The sequence below is a fragment of the Cricetulus griseus genome, chromosome 2, assembly GCF_003668045.3.
Source record: "Cricetulus griseus strain 17A/GY chromosome 2, alternate assembly CriGri-PICRH-1.0, whole genome shotgun sequence".
NCBI lineage: Eukaryota > Metazoa > Chordata > Mammalia > Rodentia > Cricetidae > Cricetulus > Cricetulus griseus.
Genome location: NC_048595.1, coordinates 109,055,515 through 109,065,280, shown reverse-complemented (window position 1 = coordinate 109,065,280; position 9,766 = coordinate 109,055,515).

The window sequence follows — 9,766 nt, the reverse complement described above, 5'->3', positions numbered from 1 at the left end:
GTATGGGAATGGTCGATACAGCCTACTGTAAGCCAAAGGACACTTCAAAGAGTGTGTTTATTCAGATTCATAGCAGCCCCAATGACCAGGCACAGATAATTAATGCCATTCCCTGCCTCATTATGTGAATGCTTTGTACACAAGATAAATCCTCAAGGGCAGGCTAGGAGCTCAGTGGATAAATGCTTGCTGATAAATCATGAGGACCTGAATTCAAATCCCCAGCACCGATTTTTAAAAAAAGCAAGCAAGTGCACACACACATGAGTAAATTGATGAATGAATGACCAAAAAAAAAAAAAGCCAGGCATGGCCATGAGCCTTTGTAACCCAAGCAACCAGGGACCCAGGCAGGCAGACTGCTGAGGCAACATCCTCCTCTAGCTTCTATGCATACGTGCACAGGCATAAATGTGTGCATCACACAAAAAATAAAATAAAGAATATCTCCACAGCTCACTGCATATTTGTTTTGTTTTGTTGGTTTTTCGAGACAGAGTTTACTTGTGTAGCTTTGGAGCCTGACCTGGGACTACCTCTTGTAGACCAGGCTGGTCTCAAACTCAGAGATCTTCCTGATTCTACCTCCCAAGTGCTGGGATTAAAGGTATGCACCGCCACCACCCAGTTCTCACTGCACACTTGAAAAATCAATTTCGTTTTACTTGACAGACTCCATATGCCAATTTGTCATACCTTGAGATAGCAAGTCTTCAGCTTATTCCGTAAAGTCTTGTTGCCAGGCATGGTGATATTCACCTATAATCTCAGCTCTCAAGAGGTAGAAGCAGGAGGATTGCTACAAGTTCTAGACCAACCTGGGCTACATAGCAAGTTACAGGGCAGTAAAGGTTACAGAGTGAGACCCTGTCTCAAATAAAATAAAGGGAAAAAAGAATAAAAGAAAGAGAAAGAAGAGAAGAAAGATGGGGAGAAGATGAGGAGAGGAAGGAAAAGGGATTGTTGAAGGGCTTGATCTCATTGATCCCTTTGCTCACAAAAAACAAAGGTGGAACTGTGAAAATGAAGCTTCAGTCTTGCCTGGGGCCAGGGATAAGTTTATGATGAAGTTAACTTTCTTTCTTTCCTTCTTTCTTTTATTTATTTATTTTTGTATTCTCTCTGAAATATGGCTGGTTTCCAAGGACAGAAAAACACGAAAGTCCCTCCCCTTCCTTAGAGTATTTGCTTCCCTCTTGCGTCCGGAAAGCATCCAACAGGAGAAGCTCCAAAATCCCCGCCTACCCTAGGAGAGGGTAAGTACATGATCTTCCAAAACTATTTGGGAATGCCCCCATCTTCACAGACCTAGCTGCTGTTTTATTTCTCAGAGTCTGAAAACTCCCTTCTGGGTGAAACTTTTTTCCCAATCGCCGTCATTCCCTACCTGAAACTGTTAGGCTAGATACCTTTCCTTTCCCTGCCCACTAATAGCTCCGGGTTGCTCTGCAAGCAGGTCTCAACTAAGCTCCAGAATTCCCAAGGTAAAGTGTGTACACATGACATTTCAAAGTTGTTATTTCTCTTTTAGCCACATTGAGAAATTTTCCTCCTTCCCTAAGGATTAATGTGCAGTTAACAGCTGCTGGGAGTGGGCATTTTCTTCAGTAGTGTGGCCCCTGGTGGGGGGACCATGCTCTTGTAAACAATCCAGATGAAATTCATTGATTGGGGTCATTAAAAAAAAAGAATGGAAGTAGAAGTGGGGGCTGGATGAAAAAAGGAGTAGATCAGAGAAAGCAAATGGAGAACAAGAGAATAATGGGAGTGAAATGACTGACATGTATGAAAGTGACATATGAAACCAATTGTCGAATATAATTGATATATGATAATAAAAACTAAAACGCAAAGAAGGTTTTCCTAACTAGTTCCTTGAATAAACTCCCTAAGATACAGATGTTTCACTTTTAAAACTTTACCACAAGTCACAGTGAGATGGGGTTTAAATTATATTTATGGGCAGTCAGAGCAATTTTGCAGAAAACAACAAAAAGCCTTGTTTCAAGGCCTGTGAACACTCCTGGGAGCTGACTAGTCTGTTTTTGTTCCCAGACTTTGATTAATGGGAATTCCAGCAGTGGCTGAGTTGGCTTGGAGATCTGATCTCCAAGGAGCCACAGTTTAGAGAAATGAAAGAACCTCCTAAATCTTCCTCAAACTTCCTGGGTGTGTTGAAGGCCCCCAGCCAACAGTAGCTCTTTTCTTGCTTCTGTGGTTGGCCTAGGCATAGCCAGGCTACTCTGAACAGCCTACCACACCACCTTAGTTCATTACATGAATAAGCTACAGCTTGTTGTTTTGCTGTTCCTTTGAGTTCATAGTTTGGGGTTGCTATTCATAAATCCACTATAAATATTTGTAAAAATATTTTTTGAATTACATTTATTATGTATTTGTGTGTGTGTGTGTGTGTGTGTGTGTGTGTGTGTGTGTGTGTGTGGTGTGTGTGTTTGGTAGGAATAGGAAGGGGTGTAGGAGGCACCACTTTAAAAAGCATTGGAGGAACCAGGCCTGTTAAACACAGCCTATTTTCTTCAAAGGAATGATATGACTGATGCCTGGTCACCTGTAATAATCCTTCACCCTTGTTTCTCTGTATTAATAACACTGCCCCCTTGTTCAGTTATATGCAAACCCTGCCTCCTTGTTCAGTTCTTAACCCTACCTCCCTGCTTAGCTCTATAAAACAGACTCACAGAGCTTCTGAGGTGCTGTGGTTTCGCCTTTAGAGCTTCCTGTCTATCCAGTTCCAGCTTTTCTGTGTGTCTCACTGTCCTTTCTTCATTCCCTTGAAGCCTCACTCAGGTCTGTCCCTGGACTTGTGCTGGATGCGGCATGTTACAATTTAGCCCAGACTGAACTTGGAATTCACAATCCTCCACCTAGGGAGCTAGAATTACAACTGTGCACTATCATGCCCCGTTTATGCAATTTGAGGGGGGGATAGTGTAAGTATCCATTTCTCTTGGAAAGTACCACATGCTATGTGTAACTACTGGGCTAGGTGAGGGAAGTATTGGCTTATTTTCTCATGAAATAAGTTTGGGGAGCTAGAGAAATAGATGAGTGGTTAAGAGTGCTTATTGCTGCCAGACAGCGGTGGCACATGCCTTTAACCCCAGCAGTCTGGATGCAGAGGCAATCAGATCTCTGAGTTCTAGGTCAACCTGGTCTACAGAGAGAGTTCCAGGATAGCCAGGGCTATACAGAGAAACCCTGTCTCAAGAAAAAAAAAGGTGCTTATTGCTCTTCCATAGGACCAGAGCTAGGTTTGCATCACCTAATCAGGGCAGCTCACTGCCTCCTGGCATCTAACATCCACTTCTAGCCTCTGCAGACATGACATGTACGTGTGTGCATACATACACATAGACACACACACCTGCACAAAAGTAAAATAAATAATCTTAAGAGATTGGAGAGATGGCTCAATGGTTAAGAACACTTGCTGCTCTTGCAAAGCAGACCCAGGTTCAACCGACAACACTCACAGGGTGGCTCTCAACTGTATATGACTCTAGTTCTGGGAGATCCAGTATCCTCTTCTGGCCTCTGCTGGCACTAGGCACATGGAGCACATAAATGTATGCAGACAAAACACTCACATTCATAAAGTAAAAATAAATAACTATTTCAAAAAAGAAAGAAAAAAAAGTCTGGGCATTTTCTGGCACATTGGTTTTGCATTCCCTGCCAGGTTTGGAACAGAATCTGACAGTGATGAATGAGTATCAAAGCCTGAGGGACAAGATTCCACACAGGCAACCACACAAGTTCACCTGGCAGCAGCTGAAAGCAATAAAGAATGTCATCAAAGGAGAAGAGGAGATGGAGTAAAAAGAACTTGGAGAAGATATGTCCAAATAGAATCTTCACAACTTATAGAAACTCCTACAATCACTATCCCAAACTCTACGAACACCCTGAGAACATCACGTTACTAGGGAGACTGAGACAGGAAGGTCCCTGGTCTCGAAGATATAGAGGCCAGCCTGGGTAACATAAAGAGACCAGGGGATCTGATGCTTCTGGCCTTTGAAGGCACTTCCATACAGGTGCCCATACTTCTGAACACACTCATTTTTAAATTTTTAAAAAGATTAAATCATTACTGTTGTTATTGAGGGTTCAGACTATCTTCCCTCTTAACTGACATGTTTGCTCATGACATCACCAATTTTTTGTTGTTGTTGTTGTTTTGTTTTGTTTTATGTTTGTGTGAGGGTGTCAGATTCCCTGGAACTGGAGTACCAGATAACTGTGAGTAGCCATGTGGGTGCTGAAAATTGAATCTGGTCCTCTAAGAAAGCAGCCAGTGTTCTGAGGCATCTCTCCAAATCCTGGGCTTCAGTTAAATCTAGATGTAGTCAATTTGACAACCAAAAATAGCTATCACAGGCATCTTTTAGGGTCTCTCTATCCATGGGATTTTCAGCAGACAGGTAACACAAAATTTCTTTTCATGGTGGCACAAGGAATTGCTGTGGAATAATCCTTCTCTTTTAAATTTTTAAAAAGATTAAATCATTACTGTTGTTATTCAGAGGAATATGTATTACTCTCATTGGTTAATAAAGAGCTGACTGGCTGGTAGCCAGGCAGGAAGTATAGGCTGGACAACCAAAGTAAGGATCCTGGGAGGAAGAAGAGCGGAGTCAGAGAAGTTGCCAGGAGAAAGATAGAGGGAGCAAGATACGCTGGAGGACAGGTAATGAGCCACATGGCAATACATAGATTAATAGAAATGGGTTGGTTTAAGTTGTAAGAACTAGTTAGTAATAAGCCTGAGCTATCCCCAAAGCATTTGTATTTAATAAATGCCTCGGTGTGTTCATTTGGGAGCTGCTGGTGGGACAGAAACTTGCACCTACAAGGAATCACGATAGTTAAAGGAAGCAGCCATGATGCCTCTTTTGGCCCATTTTCAGAAGCTACACAGTATCTTTGTTAATTTTACCACATTCTATTAGTAAAGTAAGTCATAAGGCCTGTCCAGATTCAAGAGGAAGAGGAAAAGGAAGATTGGCAAAATCACATTTGCAGGAGAGCAGGTAAGACAGGATGGGTGGTTACAAACATACATATAGAAACACTGGGGTCAGGCAGGCAGTGCACTCTGATGGAGACACACCACCAGCAGCCCAGAAACTCAGTGAGTGCCTTACACACATAAACCAAAAGGCACTGGCTAATTTCTGTTGGGGGTCTTTGTAAGGCATCTCAGGCTGTAGTCATCCAGAAAGAGGAACCCACAGTTGATTCTTTTGCATACACCATTAACAGCTGTACTGGGACCAGGCCTTGCCATTCTCAAATAATTTAAGTAAAGATAAGAAAAGCTGGCAAGAAACAAGCCAAGTTATAGCCAGGTATACATAAGTAATAATAAGCCTCTGAGTGTGTGCATTTATTTGGGGGCTGGGTGACAGGCCCCCAAGAGTAAAAAACAAGTAACATTTTGTTGTACCAACGTGGAGCTGTATTCCATGTAGGACCTGAGAAAGCGGGGGGGGGGGGGTGTGTGTAATACAGCTCCTTTAAGAGTTTATGCCCTTGAGCAGTCAGTACATTAAGTAGGAAAAAAAAAGAAGTAAAAATGCCTGCCACGGTACAAGCATTCTAGAGCTTTAGGAAGGTTAAATACAGTTCTTGGTCACCCACTTCCCACTGGGCTGCAAGCTTTAGGCTTTGCTCTCATAAACTGAGAAACTGGCAGAGCCATTGGCAAGAGCTGTTAGACTAAGTTTGTTCTTGGAGTCAGAAAAGGCTAAAAGATAAGCAATGTAAAACACACTGGAACCTGTTTAGAGGTTTTTACTGTCTGGACCTGCTTATCTTTTAGGTAGTTATAGAAAGAAAGAAATAGTTTTAAAAATAAAATAGTCTTTAAAGAGGCAGTAAAAGTAGAAGAAAAACGCCATGTAAAGATGGAAAATACACAGGGAGTCTGGATCCTGTGTGCTATTGGGTTGGTTTTGAATTTTGTGAATGATGATGAGCAAAGGACAGCGGCTGGGAGATGTGAGATTGTGAACAGGACTAAAAAATTGAACCAACCTAGGTACTTTAGGGATATCCAAAAAAAAAAAAAAAGAATTTTTCAAATGGAAATCAAAAATGCTTTAGAGTCTTGTTTCCATAGAAAACAAGAGTCTGTGGATTCCTTCAGGAATGAGATGGATCAGATTTGATCAAGGGAGATGTCCTGAAACTTGACAGGTGATGTCTATCAACAAAGGTTACCACTGGTCTTCCCGGGACTTTCTCAGGGATCCCTAAAGATACTTTGTCCACAAACAACAGGAAGCAGTATAGAGAAAATAATGTCCACATTCCCAAGAGCTGGATTGTGGGGGAAATAATATCACTTGCCAAGTACTTTGAAGTTCACATCATTGTGGAACAGTGTCTTTATTCATACAAAATTTGAATGGGAAATAGACAGTGCTCATCTTTCCTAATACCACAAAATATCTCTAAAAAGTTGAGGCTTTTCTATAATGAAGAGACAGTTAAAGTAAGAATTTAGTAGTCAATTTTATCCCTGAAAATCCCAGGAAGTCCTGGAAGAAGGGCCTGCAAGAAGTTATTTTTTTTTTATTTCTTTCCCTGGAATGTTGGAGAAGGAACCCAGGGTCTTGTTTATGCCACTTAGCTAGGTCCCTGCTTGAGTATTTCGTTTGTTTGAGACAGCATAGGTGTGTAGCCAAGGCTGGTCTGGAAACCCAAATATTCCTGCCTTCATTTGTAGAGTGTGGGGCATTAGAGCCATGTGTCACCACACCCAGTATGCTAGACTTTCTTTCTTGTTAGCTCATTCCTAATGGCTTTCTTGAAGCTCAAGATTAATATTGCTGGCATTTCCTGAGTCTTATGGAGAGTACAAAACTTGGTGTTTATTACTTCTTGAAGTTTCTATAAAAAATATTCTAGAACTATGTAGAAAGCTCACCAGATATTCTCTTCCTCCTCATTCGGTGTCCTCTCTCCCTGCCAACTCCCCCACCATTGACTGAGCATCTATCAATCTGCCATGGTTTCTTACAACTGCAAAAACCATGTGGAGCTGAAGGCAGGCTGACATTCTTGAGCACACTCTCCTGGGAGACAGCCAGCCACAGACAGGCTGATTTCCAGCTACAGTGGCCAGTTCACTAGCCAGAGACACAGTAAAGTCTCTTAAAAGCTTCAGGGGTTCTTCTAATATGTCCCAACTTGTCCCTCGCGATCGTCTCGCCAGCAAGAACGACACAGGACACTCGGATCCTTCTGCAGTAAAGCTTTAATGCATCTTGAGAGACAGATGATCAGCTTCCGAATAGGGAGACCCCGAGCCAAGAATCCCGTCCCCTTATAAAGACTCATAAGCTCCGAGCAGTGCGTGTACAGCTGGGATAGGTGGAGGACTCATCACCCTATATGACGTCAAGACTAGGCAAGTGGAAAAACACTGGGCACATGCGCACCAACGTTGTTTACTTGATCCGGCAGCGGATGTCAGCGCCATCTTGTAATGGCGAATGTGAGTGCAGCTCCTCACACCAATTCACATTTAAACTTGAAAGAATCTACATATATGATTTTTTTGAAAATCAGTATTGTTTCTAGAATTTCTATCCCCGTGTTTCTTATTTTATTTTTTATACTTTGTGTTCTTTTTGGTTTTTCAAGACAGGGTTTCTCTGTGTAGCTTTGGAGCTATCCTGGCACTTGCTCTGTAGACCAGGCTGGGCTCAAACTCACAGAGATCCGCCTGCCTCTGCCTCCCAAGTGCTGGGATTAAAGGCATGCGCCACAAACGCCCTCATACTTTGTGTTCTTAACCACCTAATTGAAAGCTGACAGCATTGAAATGACAACAGTAGCTAAAGAAAAGCAACCAAGATTTTTCCGAGCCTGTATATGTTCAAACTTTGTCAAATGACCCCCTTGAAATGATGCTAACAGAGAGTACTCTAAACCTGCATTCAACTGTTCCATTTAGCTAGGGTCCAGCATGACTGAGGACTTAATTTCCCTTGACTTTGTGTGACAGACAGGACAGAAAGAGAAAAGTATGAGGAGATGAGGAGGGACCCTTACCCGAGAGTCTGGTTGGAGCCTCTCACCTTCTGAGAAGCAAGAATCCCAACATAATTAATGTTTTCTGTGAAGGTTGCTGGCAAAAAAAAATAGTATCCCTTTGTGTTAAAATAGCAAAGACTCGGGTAAAGGCTTGTATGTGTATGATGGTGGGTAAGAGGACCTCATTCCTTTCACCAGACAAGACAGTTGACTTTCTTTATGGTAAAGATATCCTACCTTCCTGATCCCTGTGATCTTATCAATTATAAGCCTATTAAGTGCTCCTCAGAAAGCACCCTGTCATTTCACATAGGTTCTGCAGCAACTACTTCAAGATAATCGCTTTAAACCTCACTAAAACCCTGCATTGTGACTGTTGTACAGTAATGAAAACGACACTCCCCTAGGAAGTTCTCTCTCTCTCTCTCTCTCTCTCTCTCTCTCTCTCTCTCTCTCTCTCTCTCTGCTGAGACAGGATCTCACTATGTAGCTCTGGCTGTCCTGGAACTCACTATGTAGATCAGGATAGCCTTGAACTCACAGAGATCTACTTGCCTCTGCCTCCAGAGTGCTGGGATGAAAGGCATAAACCACCAAACCCAGCCTCTCACTTTGTCTTAATCTTTATGCTTAAAAATCGATATTCAAACTGGGCTTGGGGACATGACTTTAATCCCAGCATTTAGAAGGCAAAGGCACACCAGCCTGGTCTACATAGAGTTCTTGGCCAGCCAAGACTACACGTGAGACCTGAAAGGTTCAGGCATTATGCTGGCCTTTCTCTGTTACCTGTCAGAATCCGCTCAGGCAGTGCCTGGGTCAGCTCAGGGTTCCATGGGAACTAAGTCTGAACGCAGGTGCAAAGGACCCCTTTAAAAGACAGACCCCTGACCATTTATGCTCTCTCTACTCTCTCTACTCTTCTCTCTACTCTCTCCTTCTCTGCTCTTCTCTTCTCCCACCTATGCTCTTTCTGCCTCTCTATGTCGACCGGCCATTGCTGTCAGCCATTATCCCTGTTCCTCTTCTCTCTTAGTCTCCCTACTGTGCCAGGCCTATAATAAACTGGTTAATATGTTTAATATGTCTCATCTTGTGTCTCAGCCTCCTCCTCTTCTTTTATTTCTAATTTAAGCAAAAGAACATTTGGCGCCCAACTCGGTTTAGGCTCGCCCCAAAACCTCTCTTGCCAGGGGTATGGGAAATTTCGGGGATCCTAAAATCTGAACTCATAACCCACTTTCCATCTCTGTTTTTCCTGGCACTTCCTCCTGCCTGCAGTGGCCTGAGATGCTGGAACTCTGTACACTTCAACTTGCTGCTTTTCCAACTAATCATCTTTGGAACCCACTCATCTACCTGTTCGCTACAATCCGGTAAGATATCCCTTGAATTTCCCGAGGGTCAGGCTTGGAATCCTGCTCCAGGAGCAGTGTTTTTTTGGTTTTTTAGTTTGGACCCTGGGTCCTTTTCGGTTTTGAGACAGCGGAGTCCCTCTTCAGGGCCAGGTCCCTGGCAACTCCCACGGGCCAACAGGCATCCGGAGAGGAGCTTTTGCCGGTTTTTCCACTTGCCTCATCCATGGCAAATGCATTAAGAACCTTTCTGGTTGCTGCCAATAGGTGAGTAAACAGACAAAAAAGTTGCTTGTGGTGGCCTCCATCTTGGCCATATGGGCTAACCTGGGGGCTGCCATCTT